The 16,179-nt window shown below is 46.9% G+C and overlaps 1 pseudogene; it reads left to right on the top strand.

Annotated features, from left to right (window-relative positions):
* Positions 1-515: 515 nt before the first annotated feature.
* Positions 516-646, top strand: LOC142494030 (U2 spliceosomal RNA; annotated as a pseudogene).
* The last annotated feature ends 15,533 nt before the right edge of the window (positions 647-16,179 follow it).

The raw sequence follows: 16,179 nt of genomic DNA, 5'->3' as shown, positions 1-16,179 counted from the left end.
AAATATACCTTACATAAATGTACCTATACAAATGTGCAAAACCAGAGTTCCAGTAGCCATTTTAGTTCAGGAGAAGTGTGGCAACATGTTATAGTTGGATCCAAACACTTGAGACTATACCATATTATACTATGTATATATATGTATATATATACCCTGGTTGTGCTCAAAGCTGTGACCATGCAGCAAGCTTAAGCCTATAGGGAACCATGTTAAAAATGGTTTTTGAAACAAAAAGTGGCACTATGTGCTCATTTGCATGTCATTTCCCAGAATCCCTTGCTGCAGTGGAAGTGCTGGGTGATAATGGTGAAAGGCGGGGTTGCAGACCTGCCTAAGACATGCAGTTGAGCATACAGTTGTATTTACAATTGCATATTTGCTTTGCTGTGGAGGGTTTTTGTCACTTTTTTTACTCACCATAACTTAACTCAGTATGGTAAACTCCATCCTTTAGCTTCTGTGCATACCCAGTTAACCAACACCACACTGATGAGACCCATTAAGGTTGAAACATCGCTTCTCGGCCTTTTGGCTAAGATCAAGTGTAGTGTCTGTCCTGTGAAGGACAGATTCTCCAGACTACACCTGGTCCTCTGGTCATGGCCTGAGACTGCGGATGCAAAGTAGCCCGGGCTTATTTTCTCTGCACCCCAGGAGTGGTTAACCTGGGGCAGTACCACTTGCTGCACCTTCGGGTTGAGGATTTGCAACCTCCACTTCAAGAGCACTTGGCACGAGCACTGATTATTTGCACCCCTATTTTTCCCGCACTTGGCCCCCCTTATTGCCTTCCGCTGAGGGGACAAGCCATTATTTTTGTCACCGCCTGGCCTTGCATGGGGCTGGGCGTGCACTCGTGCACACCTTTTTGTGTAATCTGTCAGAGCACTTCCTGCACTGCATCACAGAGCGCACAGGAGCACTTGCACTATGGATTTTTGATGTTTCGTTGGTGTTGGGTTATCGTCACCCCTTTCTTCGGAGAGTAAAGACTGAGTGCTGGCTAGTGATCGCCATCCCTTCGGGGGAAGATTGCGGTGGGTTAGTAGGCGTCAGCCGAACACCCTAAAGACTTGGACCCTCCTGCCGCGCCTACTGCACGGGGAGGGAACGAGATGGACGTCGGAGTCTCCGGACGAAGACGTCGCTGTAACAACAGGACTCTTGGCTTCGGCTGAAGAGGACTGTCACTGGCATGGACTGGCCTACTCTACGGAGCTGACTTAGTCACAAGTTTTGCGCACCTGGTCTCACTTGACCATGAGCACGGATTCTGATTTGGATCACTTTTTTTCACCGCCCGGGCTACAAGAAAAAAAAAAAAAAAAAAGCTGTCTGTGGGTGGGTTTTCTGGCTATGCACCTCAACCCTGGCTGTGCTCAAAGCTGTGACCATGCAGCAAGCTTAAGCCTATAGGGAAACATGTTAAAAATGGTTTTTGAAGCAAAAAGTGGCACTGTGTGCACATTTGCATGTCATTTCCCAGAATCCCTTGCTGCAGTGGAAGTGCTGGGTGATAATGGTGAACGGCGGGGTTGCAGACCTGCCTAAGACATGCAGATGAGCATACAGTTGTATTTACATTTGCATATTTGCTTTGCTGTGGAGGGTTTTTGTCACTTTTTTCACTCACCATAACTTAACTCAGTATGTATATATAAAATGAAGCAAGCATAAGCTTATAGGTGTCCATGTCAAAGTGGATTTAAAGCAAAAGGTGGCACTGTGTGCTCATTTGCATGTCATTTCCCAGAATCCCTTGCTGCATAGTAGAAGCACTGTATGCTGGGTGATAATGGTGAAAGGCAGGGTTGCAGACCTGTCTAAGACATGCAAATGAGCACACAGTGATATTTCCATTTGCTATATGCTTTACAGTGGAGGGTTTTTTGTCACTTTTTTTTACCCACCACAACTTAACTAATGTGTGGTGGATATCTATCCAAGCTTCAAATTGCAAAACCAGCACAACCATCCTCACATTCATGAGACCCCAAAAGTCAAAACAGCTGTGATCGTTTCTCGGCCTTTTGGCTAAGATCAAGGCGAGATGAGTGCTCCTCTCGACCTGCACAGCTATGACCAAATGCAGTACTATCCTACATGGGGCTCCAGTAGGAAAGGTCTGTGGCAAGCATTTGGCCCTCTAGCTCGTTGAGAGGTGGTGTCCAGGCCCCGGACCACAGAACCCCTGAGCCTTCGGGCTAAGGGGGGATGGCATTCGAACAACCAGCCCTTCGGGGCTGGGGTGCACCCGCACAACCCTCGAAAGAGGTGATATGATGTGAACAACCTTGCGGGCCTCGGGCCAGAGGGAGGAAGAGACGGATGTCCTGAATCCTAACGGAGGAAGGCATCAATGTCCCTGGAGACCTAGGCTTTCGGGCTGAAACCTCCAGGGAAACTGGGCACTGAGGGCGGGTCTGACTTCCGTTGGACAGTCCAAGGGCAAGCTCCCTATCCACTGAAGTGGACTGGGATCCGATGAGCGAGAGGGTGTACCCTCTCGTGAGGAAAAAAAAAAGCTGTCTATAGGTAGGTTTACTGGCAATGCATTTTAACCCAGGCTGTGCTTAAAAGCTGTGCAATGCAGCAAGCAAAAGCTTATAGGGGTCCATGTAAAAATGGATTTGAAGCAAAAGGTGGCACTGTGTGCTCATTTGCGTTTAATTTCCCAGAATTCCTTGCTGCAGTGAAAGCACTGTATGCTGGGCGATTATGGTCAAAAGCAGGGTTGCCTGCCAACGTTTGTGGTAACCAAAACGGGACCCTCTTCAGGGTGGTGCAGGTCCCGTTTTGGGGACTGAAATGTTGGTTGTTTTGTGCCTTGTCATGAATATACACTTTACCTGCTCAAGATTGTGTGCTGTCTCCTGATATCATGTAAACTCCACGGTATTGTTTCCTACAAATATTTTATGGGACATGCGCCTACCTATACATTATATATATATATGTATAACAAGGCTCCTTACCAGGCAGACCATGAGCTTCAGAGAATCCAGAGAACACACAGTAAGGAAGAGGCAGCACACTTGATAATGGTAAAAAGGTTGTATTCAAAAGCAGGCACAATCACCGACGTTTCGGTCCTAGGAACAGGACCTTTATCAAGGGAGTGCTCACGATGCAGTGACTTCCACCACCTATATATACCCAACAACACCTATCAACAATAACCAATTACATAATACCAACAATGTACACACCTGTGTATCTGAGCCATCTCCTCCTCACTCGATGGAGCCACGCCGGAAGGAGCCAGCAGGGACCTCAAGAACAGAGGCAAGCCGCTGATGGTCCCCAGCCGCGCTGCCGCATGCGCCATCAGCCGCAGCGGGACCAAAGCCTAAGGCTAAGGCCCCGCTCCCTCAGTCAGCGTGCCCGCACTGCAGACAGGCGGGGCGCTGACAGACACAGACCGCGATATGTGGTCTGTAGGGAGTGGAAGCCGGAGCGGAAGGGGGCGGGAGTGAGGGGGCGTGGCTTGAGCAGAGGGACCCGCTACTCCCCCCCCTCCCTCCACGGGCTCGGGCTGCAGGAGGGAGCTGCTGCTGGAAGGTAAGCAACAGCAAAAACACACACACACACACCACCCCCTACCTTGCTTCCTGACAGCTCCCGCCCCCGCCGCTGATTGGCTCATCAGCGCACCACGGACACGTCACCGCTCGGGATCACAATTTTCTTGCATCCCCTGGCGGCTGACGCGTCACAGTGCGTAGTGAGCCAGCAGCGAGGGGGGAATGGGACCGGCTCAGGAGGATTCCCCTGCTGGTGGGGAATGCCCACACGGCCGGGCGCAGCGGGTCCCAGCCCTAAGTCTTCTGTGCTTTTAGTTATATAGCTCTAAAGTGTCACCTGACCAAATTAAGTTCAGCCCAGCCACCTTAATTAGCACATGTGAGGCACATTAAAACAGATGGTTTTTCTAAACTTGGTGTTGTCCTGCCTAATTGTAAAAGCTGAATTTAATTAAGAGACACATCAAGGGGGTTATTGTTGGTGACAGGATTCAATATGGGATTTACCTAGGATTGTTACAAGATCCCTTTACTAAAATACACACATCAAGGGGTGATAGGAGACAGGATTCAAATATGGGATTTACCTGAGAAGAGAAGAAGATGATTCAAATATGGGATTTACTGTACCTGAGAAGAGAAGAAGATGATATCTGTTAGGGTAAGAGATCCCATAAAAGTGAATGAGCGGTAAGGGATCTTATGGAGTAGCATTGATTAATAAATAAATTAATAATAATAATAATAGTATGTTCTTGCATAGCACTGCTAGTTTTACATAGTGCTTTACAGAGACATTTTGCAGGAACAGGTCCCTGCCCTGTGGAGCTTACAATCTATGTTTTGTTGCCTGAGGCACAGGGAGATAAAGTGACTTGCACAAGGTCACAAGGAGCTGACACCGGGAATTGAACCAGGCTCCCCAGCTTCAAACTCTCAGTCAGTGTTTTTACTCACTGAGCCACTAATTCTCCTTCTTAGACATGTGGTTTCTTCGATGCTAAGGTAAGTGATCAATTTTCCTAAAAAAAACCTAACCTAAGTTACGTTAATTTAACATATATAACTATATACTGTATATAATACATTTTTTTATTTATCTAAATGGTTCTTTGCTGGATAATGGCTTATGTAAAAACTAAACTTCTGATGTGTGAGTCACTGAAATGTGCAAGTAATGTTCCAAGTCAGTGCCTTTTAAATCTGACATTCTTCTTATTCATTATTACAGCATGTTAACCACTAATTACTGTTACTAATATTGTCTCTTGTTGGGGTGGTTTTAAGGAGGAATTACTTAATTCCACATCAAAGCCAAAACTTTTTATTCATAACTTGAGTGATGAAGGATATAATTAAGTTCACATTTGGGCTGTTAGGTAACTGAAAATCAACTTCATACTTAAAACAACTTCCTGAGCTATGGAACTCACCCTCTTTATTGTATTCTCTGGCCTGAAGTTCAAATAGTAACAGTAATGTAAGAGGGATATGAACTGTATAATGTACATTTCAGCATCCTGATTAAACAGGATAAGAGAGGAAGTGGAAGAGATAGAGAAATTAAATCTAAACATTTTAATTCACTCCTAAATTATATCATATAATTTCCCTAAATGGGTTTGAAATATCCATATTAAAAATTATAGCCTACCTTTATTATTAAGATACATTACCAAACGGAATACAATTTTTTTACAGTACATCAGGAGTTCAAGGATCTCCCATATCACACGGACCCCCACATCACGAAACGCGTTAGGGTGGGAGGAGCTTGGAGGTGCTGTCGGCAGGGGACTCCTAGAGACTCAAGAGGTGCATAGTGTGTTACGCTAGTTGGCTGTGTACCGGAACGCAACCTAACAAGTGAGGGACACAGGCGTGTCAGACCGGCTGGGGAGAAGCAGTGAGAGTGCGGATCTCAACCGGAGGAGTCAAGGGAGTAACATCACAAGCTGCGGACGGCATCCTCATGATGTTTTAAACCACATGCATATATGTGAGTGCATGTAAGTGTTTTTTAGGCTTGTTGTAGCCGTTTTATAATTAAATTTGTGCAATCTTTGCTATTGTCCACTCTCTCTCTGGGGGTCCATGTGATATGGGAGATCCTTGAACCACGGAGCTTCAAGGGATAGAGGAAGTACTCGGGGGATTCGTGGTACCAGTGGATATGGAAGGGGTTAAAGCACAGATTGTCTCAACTGTATTCAGAAAGAGTCATTCCTTTAAGTAGGCATTGTCTACATTGGCATCAATATTGTGTAAAGGGAAGCTATTAAGACCAGGAATACTGCGCAATGGTGTGCCTTTTTATCATTTCCAGGTAGATTGGGGTGTTGCAGCAGTGAAGAAAATCATCCGACATCAACTTCATGAGTTGGACTCTCTGGGGGATTCTTAAGAGACTGTTTTGTTTCCTATGGACAGAGTGCAATTTTGAGCGCCAGGTATCCTTTTTTCTTCACGAAGCTCTTCATTGGTGGTGTATAATGGTCTCTGGTGACGTGGGATTAATGCATCTCCATTCAAAACCTAATCGTGATTTCTGGAGAGGAAGGGGCGGTGAGATCATCATATGCCTGTACCTCTGATTCCTTATTGCCTGATAGCTTCTTATATTTTGTAAGTGGGCACTTGTGAAGTGTTTTTTAATTCATTAAATTGTTGCACAGTTCGCGCTATGGTGTGTTCTTGTCCTCTGCTGTAGTGCACCCTATCCATCCCATCCTGGTTCCCAGACGTCCCTCTACGTGGGACTACTGTTTGTGTACACTTTATGTGTGAAATGCCTTTACTCACTGTCTGCTTGTGAGTATAACCTTTGCAGAATTTCATAGGATTATCATTTTTGTGCTATACAGTACTGTACTATTTTTGTGATCTCTCTTTTACATGTGCATGGTGTCCAGCTCCCTTGTCACCTCTACCCACTATGTCCCAGGGGAAACGAAGACTTTCCCATCTTGTCTAGGTTGAGTGGGTATTCTTTGTTTATTCATTTTAGTTTTATTATATATGTTTATTGCACTTTTTTGGGTTATTTTCTTGTAGTGAGCCCTGGTTACCAGAGGGTGTCACTATTTCACTGTTTTAATTTGGATTATTTCTTTGTGGCACTATCTCCTCTTGAGCGCCAACCCTGGTTATTTTCTTGCTCAGTGCAGGAGAGAACAGAGTTGTCGTAATCCAAAGCCAGGGACAGTGAAGGAGAGAGCAGAGTCGTCGTATCCAAAGCCAGGGTCAGTGCAGGAGAGTATCACAAAGTCCACGTACTAGGCAGGGTCAGGCAGCAAGGTAAGAGGCAGGCTAGAAGCAGTGAGGTGCAGTGTCACAAACAGAATTTATGCTCGGAAAGGAAGGAGAGTTCTGACAAGGTATTTAAAGGACCTCCCACCAATGGGAGGCATCCAGGAAGCAAAAGCACCCTCTCTGATAGGCTGCTGGATTGTGCAGGTGTGTCCTATTACTGCTGCGACACACTTTATTCGAGCAAATACCCAGTATGTACCTGGCAGATACCTGGAATGCGCCGCTCCTCACCTCTGACAAGCCCCGTTGCGTTTGCCTTCCCAGCCATGGTTCATGCCTGGCTGACGGGCGGCTTATCTGTTAAATGATAATGATTAGGATTTAATAGGCTGCAATGCTTCGCGTGTCTACCAGATGGCATAAATTCATGAATTGTAATGCAGTATATATATATATACTGTGCAGTATTGCAGCCAGCGGGAATAAAATGCTTCAATCCCTGCCTGGAAAATAATGCAATGCACTCGGGCAGAAAACAGTCACAAACCTCAATACACCCGAGTATACCTGAATTCGTGGGACTAGCCGAGCTCGAATAAAGTGTGTCGCCAGTGTACACAGCTGATAGAGGTAGCGGTGGGACCACGAGAGAGCGCACGCACCATGCGTTATCCGTGCATCACGTTGTCGACCTGGTGACGCACCATTCGCGCGCTCCATGGCCCCCGCATCAGTTCGGGGTTGGAGACTGGAGGCGGGACCCGCGGAGACAGAGGAGGAATGCATGGAACTGCTAAACTGCGTAGATGTGACGTCAGAGACGGAGGCCGCAGACCGCCGAGGAAAGCGCACACCGCGCATGCGTCACGCATCACTGCTGCGGGTAGGAGAGTGCACCCTGGACACAGAACCACGGAGACCGACAGAGCCCGCTCACTGCCCGCGTACCGTGCATGAGCACCACCGCTGTGATGCCCTCCTTGAGTGGGGTAACTTTAGTGCAACCAGGTGAAGATGCTCATTACCGGACTTTGGACCGTCCCCGAATCGTAACCTCGTGTGAGGGAAATCGACTACCGACCACCGGTTAGGCAAAGACTCTGCTGGAGGAGGATCTCGAGTGTCATGAAGCGGGCATAGCCTCACCTGCTGATGCAGAGGCAACCATTCCGGCCAGGGTCCAGGAGGATCTTCCAGCCCTGGAGGAAGTGGAGGCAGATGAGGAGGAGGAGGAGAACGGGGAAGAAGAGGACCCAGACAGTGAGTGTGAACCAGGGAGTGCAGCTGTAGTTGCCCCAATTGCTTCTGGTCTCCCTGCCACAGGTCTTACCTCTCTCCTCACCGTTTGGGGAGAGGGGGTCACCTTTGAGCAGAGGTTGCAGTTGATTGCAACTTCTCAATGTGTTCAGCCCCGGCAGGACCCTGACCATCCTCCACTTCCAAAAGGTGTCACACTACAGCTTCAGCAAGTTTGTAGATGGCACGGACAACATTGATGGATTTCTCAAAGTGTTTCAGGATCAGTGTCTCCGGTTCCATGTGCCAGAACGGGACTGGGTATTGTGGTTGACGCAGCTTCTGATGGTGATAGCCTGGAAGACCTTCCAGGGGATCCCGTCAGTGGACAGCAATGACTATGAACATGTGAAGGCTTTGTTAATGTGCTAGAATGCGCTAACTCCAGAGGCATACCATGCCAGTTCAGGTTTGGGGACAAGACAGGCCAGGAAGCTCACATGATATTTGCCGCCCGACTCATCTCCGCCATGAGATTGGCACACACAGAGGAGCAGCGTGCAGCCATCCAGCAAGACCAGCAGCGGACCCATAGGGAGATTTCTACCCCTTCAGCAAGTGGCACAGCAGAGGAGGTTGCAACTGTCGGGTTGCAGTCCAACGAGGAGGAAGCATTTGCTGCCAGTGACCATCAGAGCTCGCCAGGCATCTGGCCTGCTTTACTCCGGTGCCACTATTACTCTCATGAGACCTGATATGGTCAATCCAGAGGATCTGCTCCCGGAAACAGGGATACAGGTCACATGCCTGATGGGGGACCTAGGTCAATTCAGGTTGCCCAGGTGTTCCTTGCCAGGATCGAGCTTAGGCCCGACCCCAGTGACGCATCTCGCGTCGTCACGAGTGACGCATGTCAACCGCAACCTGCGCACAAGTGCCACGCTGCCAAGAAGGAAAACACAGCAGGAACCGTACCCAGGCTCCGCCTCCATGATAACACGGGTGAACCTACGGAGTATGCTAGCTACGCTCAGACACCGTGTGGACACAAGCAAACAAGGGGTTAATTCTCTCAATTATTCCTCAGCTGCTATGCACTCCGCCCCTGCCTATCAGTGGACAGCCTATGTATGATTGCTCATTTCCCTGAAGCTGTGGGCTGCCCTGCATTTGTTTCCTTGCACCTGTGTGCTGCATTTCCATTGGCTGCCTGCCCTTTAAATACTCAGCCAGCCCTCCTGCAAACTGGCTGAGCACAAACTCTGTTCTTGTGACTTGTGCTTGCCTCTAGCTTCTTGCTGTCCTGACTTGTCTTGCTCCCTGTATTTTGACCTCAGCTTGCACCCAGATCCTACCTTCTGTGACCCCTGGACTCCAGCTACAGACACGACTATTCTACATTCTATACCCCTGGACCTCAGCACCGCACAACGAAATACGATCTCTCCACTCCTAGACCATGGCAAGTACCTTGACCAATCTAAATTCTCCTCCCCTGACCCAGGTACACGACTACCACTCTGCACTCCAGACGTGGCTGCTCGGTTGTAGGTCGGTGGCTACCAACATCCCCACCTCAGCCTCGTGGTCCTGCCGTGTTTTTGTGAGTACTCATTACATTCCTTGACTGGGGTGCTGGTTGAGGTATGAGAGATGTGCTTGTTCTGCCTGGGTTGGATACTGAGGCAACGACCTAGCGCAACTCATCTGCTCATTTGCGGAGGATGCTGCTCTGGTAGCAGCCATCACCAGGAGCATGAGAAGGGCACTTTCCCAGACAGGGGAGCCTTTGGTACCCCTTCCCACTTAAGATCTGACCATCCCCCTGCATTTGAGACCAACAGCTCCAGAGGTCTCTTCGGAGACAAGGCAGGTGAGCCAGATAGAGTCGAGACAATTTACTGACCCTCCATCCAACTTACCTGTTTCCCCATCACCCGACTTAGTGACTAAGGGAGAGTGACCAGAGCTGGGGGCACAGTTCTGAGCAGTGGTGAGGTCCGATCCTAACTTAGAGGGCATGAGACTCTGGCGTCCGAGGCTGCCTCTGAGAGTGGGTCTGACCGGTATCTTTGGCACTGTGAGATCTCGTATAAGGACCAAACTCCTTGCGCTCCAGACAGAGTGTGGACAGGTAGAAGACATCTAGTGGTACCCAGGAAGTATAGGCAGCAGTTACTGCAGGTAGCCTAAACCATTCCACTAGTGGGGCATCAAGGGGAAACTCGCACCAGAGCCTGGCTATTGCATAATTTCTAATGGCCGGGGGCATCCAGGGCAGTGGCAGACGTTTGCCAGTCCTGTGATGCATGCCAGCAAGTAGGCAAGGCGGGAGACTGTGTGAAGGCTCCCCTGAACCCATTACCAATAATCGGGGAACCCTTCCAGAGGTTAGCTATGGCCATAGTGGGACCAATGAAGCTCCCTAGCTGAACCGGCAAGCACTACATACTCACAGTGGTGGATTTTGCCACCCGGTATCCTGAGGCTGTAGCCCTCACCACCATTGAGGCTAGCACAGTGGCTAAGGCATTGATATTGCTTTTCTCTGGAGTAGGATTTTCTAGTGATATTCTAACTGATCAAGGGTCACAATTCATGTCTGAATTGCTTCACTGTCTCTGGGATTCGTGCGGGGTGAAGCACCAGCACACGACCACATACTACCGCCAGACAAACAGACTATGTGAGCAGTTCAATGGTACCCTGAAGCAGATGCTTCGGGCATTTATAGAGGCTGAAGGGAAAGACTGAGAGACTGGCATACAGAGAGGAACCCCTCACCTTTGGATCGCATGGACTGTGCAGCACTCAGAGTGAGTCAATCGCTTGCTACATGTTTTCCTGTTCAGGACTTTATTTAGACAATTAGTACGTTATAGGGTGTTATTATGCTAAATCTTCCTGGTGTTATTGTTAACAACAGCGTCACTTATTAGTGAGCTTACCATCCGGGACTGCAACCCAGTACCTGTCTTCTATCAAGTTTATGTTTAGGGGTCGCCCCTACAAGTATCTGATTATTCATTCATTCATTCATTTATCCTACTGTTGGGGTCTTTAGCATTACGCAGTCACATGGTTTGTACAGAGAGGTACCGCAAGAGTCCACTGACTTTTCCCCCTTCGAGCTTCTATATGGTTGCAAGATCTTGGGACCGCTTGACTTATTCTGTGAGGGATGGGAAGGGGAGACCATTGCTATTGATTCTTCTGTCTTCAGTATTTAGTGGATCTCAGGACTGGTTAGAAATGCTCATAGGGTTAGCACAGGATAACCTCAGGGGGGCTCAGACCAAGCAGAAGACTTGATATGACTACATGTCTGTAGCAGTGAGTTCATCCCTGGGCAGCAAGTGCTTGTTCTGAGTCCACTCAGCAGAACAAACTGATGGCGGCCTGGGCTGGCCGTTATACGTTTCTCCGGCAGATGAACGAGTGCAATATGTTGTACAGCTAGATGGAGAGACAGGGAGACATAGGACATATCATTTTCAGTGTGGCATCAGTGATGGCTATCTGTAGTCCACCAATGGCGAGACAAGCTCTGCCTGACCTCCTAGGGGAATGTAGGCAAGGGGGCACAGTGGAGCATGTAGAGATAGGGTCTCAGCTCAGTGCCCCCCAGCGGGTGCAAGTCCTGTTCACAAATAAGCTGGCTGGACCCATATCACTGATCACTCGGTCCACACTGGGGAGCCGAGACATCTGCATAAGCATGCCTATCTGGTTTCAGCAGATATGAAGGGGAGTATAGACAGGGAGATAGAAGAGATGCTTGCTCTAAGGGTAATTGTCCTGTCTCAGTGTCCTTGGGCTTCTCCGGTAGTCCTTGTGCACAAAAAGGGCAGAACCACTTGTTTCTGTGTGGACTACCGGCAGCTCAATGCTCAGATGGTGTCAGATACTTATCCAATGCCCCAAATGGATGATCTATTATATGAGCTTGCGGGTGCAACGTATTTGACCACTATGGATTTGTCTAAAGGGTATTGGCAAATCCCTCTGATGCAGGAGGCACAGGAGAAGTCATCATTCATTATTCTGAGTGGCCTATATGAATTCCTGGTTATGCCATTAAGGGTGAAGAATGCCCCGGCTACCTTCCAACGCCTGCTCAATATGTTACTGGAAGGGATTCAGAGTTTTGCATGGGCATACCTGGATGATATTGCTGTATTCAGTAATTTCTGGGAAACTCACTTAGTACATGTACAGATATAGCCTGTATGTATGTTCAGTTTTCCTTAACTAAAGTCCGGACAGCAATCGTTTTGTTTTGGAAATGTAATCAATATGCATCGCATTTAGTTGTAGACAACTGGAGACAGCTGTTCGTGTTGCTATTCACACCTGAATTAAACAGGATATGCCAGACAGATTTCAGATTTGTTTGTTTCAAATTCAGCGCCTGTCTGCCAGATGGCACAGTGAATGTGGTAAGTTAGTTAGTATATGTAGTTTGCTGTAAGTCTGAAGCAGGTGCAAGACTGATACAGCAATATACTGCAATTCATAACAATTCCTCATTGTTTTATGGCCTTGACCATTCTAGACGTTATTAAAATTTGGTTGTTTAAATATTTTGTTGCACAACGTAAATGTTCAATTTGTTCTACTTATAGTTATACTTTGTGGTCACTCACTCCTGACTTTTTCGTGAGCTGAAAAAGAGTGCAATGTAAATTCCTGTAGGGAAAACAGATTGTAGTATAATCTTTCTCATTTAGGGACTCATGCAGTAAAGGCCAGAAAAAAAAGCCATTTTTGGAAGTGTTGCTATCACGGTATGAAGAAAAGCCTGAATACCAGTGATAACAACATTTGCAGAAATGGCAAGTACCCGCCTGCAATAAGATCTGACCTCCGAAAAGTTCTATCTGCGGTAGAGAGAGAGGGCCGTCTCTCCCTGTGCAAATATCGCTGGGAATTTTTTTTTCTTTACAATTTTAATAATAGTGTAGATGAGCAGGGGGTCTCAGGAGTAGAACCGTGTTGGTTTCAGGTCTGGAGACCCCCTGCTTCCCGGGTTACAGGCCCCTTTATGGAGTGCCAGTATCTCCTATGCTTTAGATTCCCACAGTCACGTGATGTGGGACATTTAAATGCATAGGAGATACCGGAACGCTTTAAAAATGGCGGCAGTACCAGCACCCGATGCCCCATACCAGAGCCTGTAACTCGGGAATCAGGGGGTCCTTGAGGCTGAAATCAAAGCTTTTCAGCTCAGGGACCCCCTGCTTCCTGACTTACAGGCCTTGGTATGGGGCATCGGGTGCCGGCACTGCCACCATTTTTAAAGGGTCCGTGTAACGTAACCGGGTGATTAAAATACCAGGGACTGTTTCTCGGGAAGCAGGGGGTCCCTGAGGCTGAAATAAAAGCGGTTCAGCTTAGGAGACCCCATGCTCCCACACACTGTTAATAACAATTACATTAAAGCAGCTTCATTTGCGGATATCAGCTAAGGCAATGAAAGGGTTAATCCCTCTAGCTACCCACCCGGTAGGCCTAAACACCCATCCTTGGGGCTAATACCCCGTTCACCCACCCCCACTACCACAATTAACACAAATACACACAACAGCCCTACTACCCACATCCTAGGCCCTCAATAAACCATTACAATATCTAATAAACACCAATACACAACCCACGCCCTGTGCCCCACATAAAACCAATATATTTTTTTTACACACGATTAATACCCCAGGCCAACAGGGGTCCCTGGGTTGTCCCGATGGGTGTCTGCAGGTCCCACAGTGCACCCTTGGGGGTGTCTGGTGGCCTTTGGGTGGTCCCCGCTAGGCTCCCTGGGCTTCCAATATGGTCCACTGGAGGTCCCCAGGTTGTCCACATGGGTGTCTGGGGGCCCTCGGGTTGTACCCATGGAGATCTGGGGGCCCTCAGGTGGTTCCCACGGGGATCTGGGGGCCCTCGGGTGGTCCCAGCAGGTCCCTGGGGCCCCATAGGGGTCCCCGGTTCCACCCTGCATATGTACGTGGGCCCTCAGGTGGTCCCCATGGGCGTCCGGGAGGCCTTTGGGGTCCCTGTGGGCGTCCGGGGGTCCTTGGGTGGTCTCCATAGGTCCCCGCTGGCCTGCGGTACCAATCCTGTATTTAAAAAATAAACATGGCGTACATTTAAATCAATACAGCTCCCCCCTCAAACACATACAGTACAGTAATGGGCAAAATAACTATTATCCAAATATGGATAATAGATTATTTGCCCATTATTAAACACAACATTAGCCATGCAGCATAAATAAAATAAATAAAAACTTTCTACTTACCCCTAGCAATGTGAAGGGCGTCCTCGTCAGGTTACTGTAGGGTCATGTCTTCCAATGTCAGCAAGAATACATAATAAATACAATCTAATGTCTCCTAACCCTTAATAACCTTTGTATTTAATAACCGCTATAGTAATTAAGGGGTTAACCTACCCTGCCCCACTACTCACCTGGGAGGCCTAACCACCCACCCCGGACACACTATACCCACCCTTCACCCATTCATTGGTACAGTGAATATAATACATATAATATGGGCATGATTTCCCACTATAGCAAGAAATGGTGAAGGAAAAAAAAAAAGAACCAAATAAAACACATAACATTGCCAAATAAAACACAGCACATAGCCAACTAAATACATAACAAATGGCAATAAAACAATTGAATGGCAGAGTGAGTACATCATGTCCAATTAATATGAGCATGATTTAACACTATGCCAGCTAATGGTCAACTTTAAATAACAATAACAAACAATCTCCTATGCATTCCAAACAATCATTAAATAAAAACAAATTAAGAAGTAAACACAACAAAATTAACACCAATCAATTGATCATATCCAAAATGAAGACCAGACTAAACACCAAAACAAAACCATGAATAAATAAAATAAATATCCAAATAAACTGCATCATTCTAAAACAAAAGTCACAAAATAATCCAACATTAAAAAGCAAACACCAATCAGCAGCCAGAAATAAACAATTAAAAAAAAAACACCAAAAATGCCAGCATACTAAATACAAATACTAAATAAAGAGTATAATAAATAAAAAACTAATTACCAATATAAATGTAAAAAACATAAAAGCAAGCATTTGTCAAAATAACCATTGCTTGTCCCTGTGTGTATGTATATCCATAAAGAGACATACTGTACATAAATACAGTGGCAATGAATGAGCTTTAAAAACAAGAAATTCAATCATAATAAAATAAAATTAAAAAACCCTGTAAAATAAAATAACATACATTCAATATTTTTCCTCACCTTTAGATGTCTTCACCCTCCGATTCCCATGGTTACTGCATGATCTCGAACCAATCCACGATCCGGAACAGCAACGGGCCACAGGTTAAAAAAAAAAACAAAGTCCTTTTCTTCTTTCTTTATTTTCTTCTGTAAATTGAAATCCATTTTCATCACTTTTGGGGTCTTCTGGGGTCATCTGTATCTTCTTCTTCATCTGTATCTTCTTCTTCATCTATATTTTCTGGAGGAACGCCCTTCTCTTATTGGTGGAGGAGGTCCTCCCTCCTCGGCTTCTTGCCTTCAAATGAGACGGCAAAGGCTTTTTATAGGCTTATGACATCACATTTGATGTCTGAATATCTGGATAATAGTAATTTTGCCCATTACTGTACTGTATGTGTTGGGGGGAGGGGTTGTTGGGGGTAGAGGAGGTGGGTAATAGGGTTGTTGTGTTTATTTTTGTTTATTGGGGTAGAGGAATTGTGTGAAGGGGTAGTTGCCCAAAGGATGGATGTTTAGGCCTACCGGGTGGGTAGCGGGACCTGTTAACCACTTAATTACCATAGCGGATTCCACCGCTATGATAGTGAAGGGGTTAACTCCTCCTGAAAACTTCCCAGCAGGCCTAACCCCCTCACCCTAGGGAAAATACCTCCTTCATCCACAAATAAATAGGCTATTGAAGTTGAACCCCTTCATTGCCCTTCAAGGTAATGAAGCTGTTTTATTAAAAATTTCAATACTAGTGTACGTGAGCAGATGATCTCTGGAGCAGAACTGCATGGATTTCAGGCTTTGGCCCCCCCCCTGCTTCCCAAGATACAGGCCCTGTTATGCGGTGTCGATATCTCCTATGCATTTAAATGCCCCGCGTCACATGACCGGAACAG

The sequence above is a fragment of the Ascaphus truei genome, chromosome 4 (genome assembly GCF_040206685.1).
Source record: "Ascaphus truei isolate aAscTru1 chromosome 4, aAscTru1.hap1, whole genome shotgun sequence".
Taxonomy (NCBI): Eukaryota; Metazoa; Chordata; class Amphibia; order Anura; family Ascaphidae; genus Ascaphus; species Ascaphus truei.
The sequence above is the reverse complement of the archived record's forward strand: the minus strand, read 5'-3'. Positions and strand labels throughout refer to the sequence as shown.